We start from the raw sequence: 11215 nt of genomic DNA on the forward strand, positions 1-11215 counted from the left end.
CCAGTCCCTCCTGTTGACTGTCAAGTTGCCCACCCTTGGCCCCCTGCCTCTGGGCCTTGGGGTGCGATCTCTCTGGCTGGCTGGGTCTACCTTTAGGATGCACAGAGCAGAGATTACAGTTGGAAGCACTTACCTCTGGGTCTCATAGGCCAACTGCACTGATTACCGGCCGTGGGACCCTGAGCATAGCACTTCAACTCTTAAACCCCAGTCTCCTCATAGAGTTGTTGGGAAGGGTAGGGTGAATGAATGCAAAGCCCCCGGCAGCCAGTGGGTATGCAGTAAGTGATTATCGTACTTTGTCAAGAAATTATATATTCATTGAGTGCCCCCCTGGGTAGGACTAGAACTGGGAGCTATGGGGCCCACAGGCTCATGGGGGAGTCAGGTGTTGGCTCAAGCAGCAACAACATGCATATATAAATATGAGGGGCGTGGTGCAGCGAGCTGGACATGGAATCGGAGGAGTCCTGGCTTCAAGTCCACCTCTGCCTCTGAGCCAGAGTAAGATGTTGGGCGAACTATTCCCCCTGTAGGCCACGTTCCCTATCTGTTCAGAGAGGGTAGGGGTACTACCCCAATTCACAGGGCCATTGCAGAGATGAGGACAAAATAGCATAATGCAGGGGCGGGTGTTTTTGTCAATGAAAAAGTGATGGGCAAGATGAGGAGTGGTTAAAATACTACAAAAGGAGAAATGATAAATGCCACTAGAAAGGTATAGTTTCACCTGACCGTTTAGAGGCAAATCCAACTTTGAATTGAGAACTGTCACAGAAAAGGTGGCATTCAGAGGAAATGTGGAGATAGGAGGGAGGCATTCCAGGCCTAGGGCATGGTGTGTGCAGTAGGCCTGGGACGGAGTGAGTTGTGTCCGCTGGACCGGAGTTCAGGGTGCAGACGGTAAGGCTGGAGGAGAAGGTGGGGCTGAGTGTCCTGGGCTGAGCTTTGTTTTCAGCCCACGGCAAATCAGGACCACTGAGCAAGGTTGTAAGTTATGTGTATCCTAGAGAGCCTCGGGGAGTTGAGAACTGAGAAGGGCCATGATCCGAGTTTGCTTTGCGATCTGGCAGAAGTAGGTTGAAAGCATGGACAAACCAGAGAAAGACAATCATTTTTTTAAGAAATGGGTTAAGACCATCAACAGGCAATTCACAAAAGAGGAAACCTAGGTGGCCAAAAATGTAAAGAGATGTTCAACCTCACGGGTCATGGGAGAGATGCAAATGAAAAGAGCTGTGAGACGCCATTTCACATCCTCCGGACTGGCAAGGAGTAAGCATTCTATCAATGTTGGGAGAAGGGTGGAGGGGGTGAAGAGGTGGCACCCTTGGAACCCTTGTACAGTCTTGATGGAGGTGTAAATTGGTACAACTTCTCTGAAGAAGAGGTTTGGCAACATCTAATAAAGTTGAAGATGCTCGTGCCTACAATTCAGTGACTTCACTCACTCAGCACATAATTATGAAAAATGAGGAATTGATTAATTGTCCATCAACAGCAGTGCAGATAGATAAATTGTGATCTATCTGTGCAATGGAATAATATACTGGGAGGGAAAATAAAATGAGGCTGTAGCCTCAACATAGATAGAGTCTAGAAAAAAAAAGAAAAAGGGAACATCAAGTGGTAGAATAGTGTGATACCAAAAGTTTTTTTTTAATTCAAAACTATGCTATATATGTAGTTTTAGGGATACAGTCAGATAGTGAAAGTGTGAAAACATGCATATGAAATCAAAGACACTAAATTTAGAATAGTAGTTACCTCTGGGAAGGGAGGGATGGGAATGAGATCAGAAAGAGGAACACAGGGGATTTAATTTTATCTGTAATGTCCTATTTTTCAGAAAAAAAAATCTGAAGCAAATATGGCAAGGTGTCAAGATTTGGCAAAGCTGGGTGTCTTGTCTGTAATTCTTCGCAATGATCCTTCTCCTTCTCAAGTCCAAAACGTTTTCTCTATTCTCTGTATGTTTGAAATACTTGGTAATTTTAAAGATGGGGGGCGGGGGCTGGGAGATTACAGCAGAGGAGGTTTAGTCACAGCACTAACCTGTCACATATGCAGGGCCATCAGACCTCACGGTGTCCTAACATGTCTGTTCCCTGAGACTTGTCACAGCATGGTGAACCAGGCATGGCAGGCATCAGATCTGTTCACAGGGGAAAGAACAAAAGCTTGGAGAGGTGGAGTGACTTCCCCAAGGCCACACAAAGTAGGGGGAAGTACTCTTACTCTCAGCTGTGTCTCAGGGGAGACCAGCAAAGGCCAAGGAATGTCGAGAGAAGGTCTCCCACCTTGCAAGAATCCATCTTCTTCCATCTGCGGCCCTCTTCTATTTTTGCTTTCAATTAAGGACACCATGGAAAATATAGAAAAGCACAAGGAAGAAAATAAAAGTCACTTGTGGTTTTCACTGTCTTACTTTTTAAGTCAGCTTTATTGAGGTATAGGTAATTCACATTAAAAAATTCACCTATTTCAAACGTGCAACAGTACCTTAATTCTAGAGGACATATTTGTTTGAGTCCTAGACCAGTTAGTATATATGAAAGTGCTCTACAAAGAAGAAAACACTTTTCACAAATTTGAATAATTATGATTATAATAAAGGTTTTGGAAATCATTGACAATAATTATTTGGAAATAATTAAGATTTCATCCATGAAAGCAGATGGCCGGTAGGCAGGCCTGTGTTTTGTTGCCTGAATTTGGGGGTCAGTTTATTATGGCCTCAGCATGGAGGTGCTGAGAGCTTTCAAATTATAGTAGAAAGGATGACTTTTAACACCATTTAAAAAAAAAAAAAAAGAAATAGTTGACAGGGTCAGACTGTGGCCTATTGAAGTGCTTGTGGCCTTTGTTGGCTGCTAAGCCATAAACACCTTTACCAGTGGCTTTTGTGGGGAAAGGAGAGACATCAAGTGTCTGTCCTCTTTGGGAGCCCAGGAGCGCCTCCATTGGGATGTAGGAGATCCTGTTGACCCTCCCTGCAAGCTTGCTATAGAACCAGGGGTGGGTCCCTTCTCTTCTCTGATTTGCTCTCCCCATCTGTTAAAAATAAAGTACGGCTTTATTCACACTTGCTACATTCAGCAGCCGGTTAGGGCAATGTGCTGTAGGCAGGTACCCCTAGGAATAAGGGTCAGGGCAGAGGGAGATGTGCTATAAAGATAAATAAATCCCAGTCGTTGGCATCAAGAAGCCCATATCCGGCAGGAGGGCTGGCGGACAGACACATCAACAGGTCACTGTGATAGTCTGTTAAGAGATGGGATCAACCAACACTCAGGATTGTCAGAAAGTTTATTTTTTTGCCAATACAAACTTTGTATTTCTCATTGTGTTTCCACTTTTATTACTGTAATTACTATTAAAAAAATTTTTCACGTATATTAAAAACAGAAAAAAAAGAAATGGCTCAAGACAAGGAGTGGTTGTTTCTGAGTAAATACCCATGATCTCTAAAGTGCCTCTGACTGCAAAAGTATTTGATTCTATGAACTTAATCTGAGCTTTGTTCTCCCTCACTGGCTAACCTTGAATAAATCACTTCTCCGGTCTGGGCTTCAGATTTACTCACTGGTCAAAGCATAACGTTTAAACAAATGAGTAGTTCCCAACCTTGCTGCACAAAGGATCTTATATAAAGATTTGAGGGACTTCCCTGGCTGTCCAGTGGTTAAGACTCCAGGCTTCCACTGCAGGGGGCACGAGTTCTATCCCTGGTCGTGGAACTAAGATTCCACATGCCGCAGCACCGCCATAAAAGAGATTTGATCCACCAAACATCGCATTTATTATGTGAGAGTTATTTTGTTTTCTTTTTTATGAATTAGGTCCATATATTATATTCAATCAGAGATTTTGATTGGTATGATACAAATAATGTGATTATAAAAGATAGAATTAGATAAATAGGTAAGTAAATTGAATAAGTCAATAGAATTCTAGCCCAAAGCAAGGGCACTGTGTCTTTTGTTAATCTATGCCATTGTACAACAGATACTTCTGGGGAAGAGTAAAGATATCTTTCAAATTATCCCCATATTAAAATACAGAGGAGAATTTTATTAGTGAATTCCAGTATTTACAAGGCATCTTTTCTAGAATCAAGCAACCCGTGAGTCTGTCAACTTGGTGGCTGGGCGCCCAGCCCCAAGCTGAGCAGATAGGAAACAGACAAGAACTGGTCCCCGGGAGCCAACCCCTTGCTGGGCATTTCATGAAGGAGACAAACTATTAACTGCTCAAGAAATAATCAGAGGAGAGCAAAAAAGAAGACAGTGGATATCCCATGATCATTTGTATGATTCAGCTAGTAGAATGGAGGTTTGAACACAGTTAGTTCTGGCCAGCAAAGCACAGGGAGATCAGCTCGGTGCTTTGTGTCCACCTAGAGGAGTGGGATATAGAGGGTGGCAGGGAGACACAAGAGAGAGGAGATATGGGGATGTATGTATATGTATAGCTGATTCACTTTGTTATACAGCAGAAACTAACACACCATTGTAAAGCAATTATACTCCAATAAAGATGTTAAAAAAAAACAAACCAGTGGCCATCCCACTGCCCCACCCTTCCTCCTTGCTTCACGATAGGAAGATAATCATGATAATCATCAGCGTTGCTAGAGAGCACACCACGTGCCAGGCACTGTGCTGGGTTTCACATGTGCTATTCTTAACCCAGTTTACTCATGAGGAACCTGGTAAACGTGGGAGAGCTGAGCCACAAACCCAGGCAGGCTGGGTCCAGAGCCTTTGACCACCATGCCCTTCTGCCCCTATGAATGCTATTTGGTCTTGTAGCTTCTTACGCAATTAAGACACCGTAGATACATCATACAATGATATTTCATCTTGCACTAATACTTCATATATGAATAGCTCTTTGGAGTTTACACAGGGTATTTTCACATCTCCCATTCCATCCCCACAGCAACGCTACAAGACGAACAAGGCTAGGATTACGAATCCCCCATTTTGCAGATGATGAAACTGAGGTTAAGGAGGTTGAGTGAGGTACCCAAGGTCATGCAGCTGGAAGGTATTAGACACAAGTCTCAGGGTCAAGTAGTCACCACTGGAGAGGACCTTCCACGTCACGTTACCCAACTGCTCATGTTCAGTTAGGCAAACTGGTACCTGGAGAGCAGGTGAGGCTTGCTCAAGGTCATCCAGGAAAGACTTGTTCAAGTGGTAAATCAGCAAATGAGTCATAGTTTGACCAAGGTTTCTGCCTGCCTGCTGAGAGATTTACACCCTGTTGCTTTTGTCAGATCTCCAGCAATCCTCTTGGGTTTTCCTACAGCCAAAATTTATTTTAAAACCCTTCTTGTTCAGTGTTCTGTGATATATGACATTCTCCTGAATTTCTGAGGGAGTCCTTGCCTGGGTGGGGGAATGTCTAGGTGACAATCAGCTTGGAGAGGCCGTGAGTCTCTAGCGATTTAAAGAGAATCTTCGCGCTTTTGCTGCTCTCAGAAGAAACTCCCAAGGCTGCTGTCTCTCTGTGGTCTGTTCTGCTCCCTAACCTTTGGGCCTAAACTGGGGCAATGGCTTTGAGAGGTTTAGCTGGGACCACTTGGATCTGTGTCTTACAGCTGCCCCTTCCAAGATTACAGTTCAAGATCCCGTACATCTCCTGCCATGGACAGGAAACATCTGGGCCAGAGCTGCATGGAGGGAGCCCAATTTGTGAGACACCCTGGGTAGGAGCCCGTGAGCCAAGAGCTGTTCACTTCAGATGCGGTTCAGACCACTGGGGTCTGGATCCCACCTGGGAGCCTTCGACAGGCCCAGGGTGTGTGTGATGGCTGAGGTGGGGGTGGTTAGAGAAAGGGAGAGGGAATCCGGAGTGGTAGGCTTCCAGGAAAGAGGCCCTGGGACTTAGGTTGGTGGGAACAGTAGGCACAGTTTGTACGAACATTCAGCCGAAAGAGAGATGCTGCGGCAGTTGGACATAAAAAGGTCAGGGGCTGGGGGTGGCCACCGGGAAAGGGAGAGGCAGGGACAGGACTCCGCAGCGAGGGGTCTTGTATGTCCAGGTCGCAGCGGGAGCAGAGAGAGCACAGGCTCAAACTATGAGTAATCTGTTCGCAAGCCCTTCACAGCCAACCTGGCTTTGGCAATGAACCCTTGGTTCATGTCCTCGTCTGCAGTCAGGAGATGACCCAGTGCCAAGTTGAGTGTTTCTCACTCCAATCTCTGGTCCATCCTGTCCATAGTCACCCGCCTCTGACAATCCCAGGAGGTACCAACCTGGGATGACCCTTCCATGAGGGTTAATTTTAGCACCCAGTTATTTAATCAAATGTGGATCTAGGTGGGGCTGTGAAGGGATTTTGTAGTTGTGACTAACATCTACAGGCAGTGAAGATGACCCTGGTAGCGTGTGGGAGGGCCTCATCCAATCACTTCGAGGCCTGAAGAGCGAACACTGATGTTTCCCAGAGAAGAAAAGCTGTGTCAAGAGCACAGCGTCAACTCGGGCCTGCGTTTGAGCCTGTGAGCCTGCCCTGGACTTGGCAGTCCCCCCATCCCGTGAGCCAGTTTCTTAAAATAAAGGTATTTCTTTTAAAAACTGTATATACATATTTATTTTATAGCTATCTACCACCTATGTATCTATCTATGTGTCCATCTATGTCTACGTCTGTATCTATCCTCTCTGTATCTATCAATCAACCTACCTTTGTATCTATGTATCTTTGTATCTATCAATGTATGTATCTATGTACCTAGGTACCTATCTATCTATCTCCATCGGTTCTGTTTTTCTGGAGAATCCTGACTGATGATCCCTCTTTCAGAGCCTTGAGAACAGATCACCGATCAGACTCTTCCCAGACCATCTCCTGGCACATATTCGGGTCCCCTTATTCCCCTCCCTCCTGCCCCTCTGTCCGTGTACTCCAGCCCGTTGCTCCTTCAGCAGTCCACACCCGTGGGTTTTACCTCAGCCTCCATCTCTACACTCATAACCCTTAAAAGGCCAGAAGGACCCAGATGAGGATGGAATCCCACAGAAGAGCAAGCTTGGTAGCAGCTTGAAGGGCTGAGAGGTCTGGACCAAGGGCGCAGCCCTGGGAGCCACAGGAACCCCAGCTAAGGGAATGCTGCAGGCAGTCTGATCTGGGGCCCTCTGCTCAGAGTGATTTTGACCTCCAAGGGTCCTCTCACCACTCACTCAAGAGTCAGTCCCAGGAGGGAGGATCTGACTGGCGGAGGTTGTATTTCACATGTGCCTATCCACTGTCTGGGCAGGAGATGCTGGGGAAGCACTGGGTCTCACTAGGCTTACATGGTGATGGAGCCATGGGAGGTGGGTGCTAGTTTCCCTTCCTCACAATGGGCGAATTCCCTCAAAAGAGAAATCAGGTTCTAAGAGGAGGGCAGATACTAGACAGATTATAAGTTGCAGCTAAACCTCTTGGAGCTATTGTTCAACTTAAGCCAATAACGGTTAGATGGTGTTGCTTAAAAAGGAGCAGGGTGGAGTGGACAGAACGTGGGTTCTGAACATGGATGACCCAAGGTTGAATTCTACCCCTTATTACTATTGTGACCCTGGGCAAGTTACCTAACCTCTACGAGCCTCAATTTCCTCCTCTGAAAAATGGGGATAATAACATTACCTACAGCTCCCAAAATTACACGTGAAAACACTTTGTAAACTCTAAAGTATTTTGAGCCCTTGGGGGCAGTGGGGATGGGGCAATCATGCCTAAGGCATCTTCTCAGCTTGGTGCCCAGCTCAAGCCTGGTACCCAGTAAATGCCCAGGAAGTGTTTGTTGAGTGAATGGATAAAGTGATCATGGGATTATCATCATCGTTCTAACTTGACCATCAGCCTTGCAGAAAAACCCAGGCAGATGCTGTTGGACTCTGATGTGAGTTTTGTGAGCTGAGCTGCATCTTTTTCTTTTCTTTCTTTCTTTTTTTAAACAACCCTTTTGACGTTTTCATTTTAATATGTGAAACCTGGCTACTTGTCTCAGGGAAAGTTTATGGAAAAAAAGCTTCCAGCTGGCTTTGGGGCAGCCCATAAAAATGTACTGAAAACTTTGACCAGTTAGAATTTAGGAGCTGTTGGATGACAGAGATCAGTGACGCCATAAACCCTGGTGAGGCCCACAGTATTTCAATAATTAGCTCTCTGGGCAAGAGGATGCGTTCTTTATTCCTTCCTGGTTCCTAGTCAAAGGATGGGGCCCAGAATCTGCTAAAGAGAAACCACAACTTTCAAATAACCGACAAACACAACTCTAAACAGGGGCAGCTTGTGATTCAAATGGTTTCAAAGGGCGTGGGGGAGGGAAGGGTTTTGAAGAGCATTAACAGTAGCAAGTTGATCAGAATACCCACACCTCTCCCTCCCGGCCAGCTTTCCAAATCCTCCCCCCTCCCTCAGCTCAAGTCTGACCTCCTCCAGGAAGCCCTCCTTGATAACCCAAGCCCATTATGGATTTGTTCATCCATATGACTCTTGGACTTAAAACCCTCCAGAAGTTCCTCTGAGCCTCAGGGCAAAATTCCATCTCCCTAGCTTGGCATGCAAGGCCTTTTGTGATTTGGCCCCTTCCTGCTTCTGTGGCCTCTTCTCATATTCCTTCCCCCTACCCTTGACTCAGCTGCACCAGACAACCTTCCGCTCTATCTCTTCCCCCTCTCCGTTCGGGCCTCAGAGTCTTGGACTGTACCCTTGCTTTGGCTAGGATTCTCCTTCTCCTTCTTTATGTGGCTGGATGGTATTTATTCCCAAAATTCAGCCCAGGCCTCTCCTCCAGACGATGGGGTGGTGGAGAGTTTGAGTCCCTCAGGCTGGCTTAGGGGTCTCCATTTGGGTTCCCAGAGTACTCATCACACTTACCCTGACAGTCCACTTACCTCCATCCTCTCTGCTCTCCCGGAAGCCTTCCTCATCTCAGTATCTCTCCAGCTGATACCAGACCTCGCCCAGAGAACATGGTCCTTTTTAAGCCCTGCGCCTCACACCTGGCAGTCCTCTGGGATAACCTGGGGAGCTTTAAAATGCTGATGCCTGTGTTCTCCGCAGAGATTCAGATTTAATTGGTCTGGGAGGTGGCCTGGGCCTGTGGATGGGTTGAAAAGTTCTCCAGGTGGTTCTAACGTGCAGCCAAGGGCAAGCAGCACTGTGATTGACAGCACCTGACTCAGGGCTCCCCCAGAGACTCAGCGGAGCTACACTCTGGGCATCTGTCAGGGAGCGTGATCTTGAACTCAGAGCCCCACCGTAATTGCCAAAAGCTGTGTTCAAAGGATCACTATTCATCCATTTCCCTGGATCGGTGGTGCTGAGCAGCTATACAATCACTCCTGGGCCCCAGCCAGCCATCCAGCCCGTCAGGAGAGACACCTGCACCTCAATACCTGTTAGAAAGACTGAGCCCCACCCCAGACCCAAGGAGCGCAGCCTGGGACCCCGCACTGTAAACAGTTACTGACTGCTGCTGACGCACACCAATGTGACACAACTCAAAATATCCCAAACCAGGGCTGCAAGCCCCTGACAACTTGCAAAGCCGGGTAGGGAAGTTGAAAACAAAAAGGGCCTCAGGGAACCATGGAGGGATCATCGGAAAACTACTCAGCTCAAGCCAATTCTCATCCTTAGGGAATGTAGGTCCCATGTAGTCAAATCCATTTTTCTTTTTTGCGGTACGCGGGCCTCTCACTGCTGTGGTCTCTCCCGTTCCGTAACACAGGCTCCGGACGCACAGGCTCAGCGGCTGTGGCTCACGGGCCCAGCCGCTCCGCAGCATGTGGGATCCTCCCGGACTGGGGCACAAACCCATGTCCCCTGCCTCGGCAGGTGGACTCTCCACCACTGCGCCACCAGGGAAGCCCCCCCTTTTTTTTTTTAAAACAGACCGTCAAAATCTGGCTTTTTAGGTGAAATTTCCTAACAGTTTAAAGTTGGCAATGAATCCAAACAGAGCTTACCTGAGGACTGCATGTAGCTAGCAGCCTGCCAGTCTGTTCTAAATGTTTCCTATAAACGCTGTGTGGGGATTAAACCAGAGAATGGAGACCGGCAGGCCTGTCCTGCGCTGTGTTCTCTCCCCTGAGCTGCCTTCCGCTTTGGGACTTGGGCCAGCATGGAGGGGAGCACAGGAAACAGCCCCCGGGGCCTGTGCTGCACGTGCAGCCTGTACTCCTTTTGGGGACATTGCTCCCTTCGTTCCACCATGTTCTCCTCACGCCAACTCCCTAGGAAAAGGCCTCTCTGGTATTAGGGCCCAGGAGAGTCACGTTTTCCTGCAGCCGCTGATTCGTTGGTATCTTATGGACCCTGAACCTCGTGGGATTAGATTTTGGCCGCTAGAAAGCTCAGAGGACAATTTGGGGCTTGTCTCCTGTAACCCAGAGGACCACGAGCTCTGCCTTTTGTCTGCCTGTCTTATCCCCGGGTTCCTCTGACTTTTCCAGCTTCTGTTTTCCATTTGGCAACCACCGTCACGTGACCATGCCTCTAAAATTTTTATTCTCTTGTACATCAAGAAGTTATGTTAAGTGCTTTCTGGAATAAGGCATGCTATAAATAAAGAAGCCCATACAAAAGAGTAAGTGCTCAACAAGAAAAAAAAGAAAGCTTGTTGAATCAGTGACTTCTTGAATGATTCATCTGTGGTCCCTCCCAGGGCCATGCAGGGAGCAGGTGTTCAGGAAATGAAGGGCAGGGTGATAGAGAGGAAAGTGACGGTTTAGAGGTGGTGAGACAGTAGCCCTGTCATTTCCTAGAGACTAGGACCTTGGCCAAGTTATTCAAGCTCCCTTAGCCTCAGTTTCCTCATCTGAAACATGGGGATAATCTCAGAACCCACTTTCTGGAGGTTGTTGGGAGGACTGAACGAGGTTTTGTACGTAAAAGTCCTGGTGCATAATAGACACAATAAACGGCAGCTGTGATTATTAATTATGAAAACCCCCTTGTGTGGCAATGTCATCATTTAATAGCCTGATTTATAAGGTGTACCGCATGGGTAAGGGTACTCTTGCTGTGCTCAAAGAAGCCACATGTAAACACTGGCGGAATAAAATGGAAATGCATTCCGAGAACCCCCTGATTTCCTCAGCTCTCTGTCCCAGCTCTCTGCTTACCAGGCCCCGGGCACCCCTGGTTTCAGCGGTGATGCAGGTAGCTTCCTCTCCAAGTCTGCAGCTGCCCCATCACTCTCTTCCCAGC

The sequence above is a fragment of the Stenella coeruleoalba genome (assembly GCF_951394435.1).
Source record: "Stenella coeruleoalba genome assembly, chromosome: 7".
Lineage (NCBI taxonomy): Eukaryota > Metazoa > Chordata > Mammalia > Artiodactyla > Delphinidae > Stenella > Stenella coeruleoalba.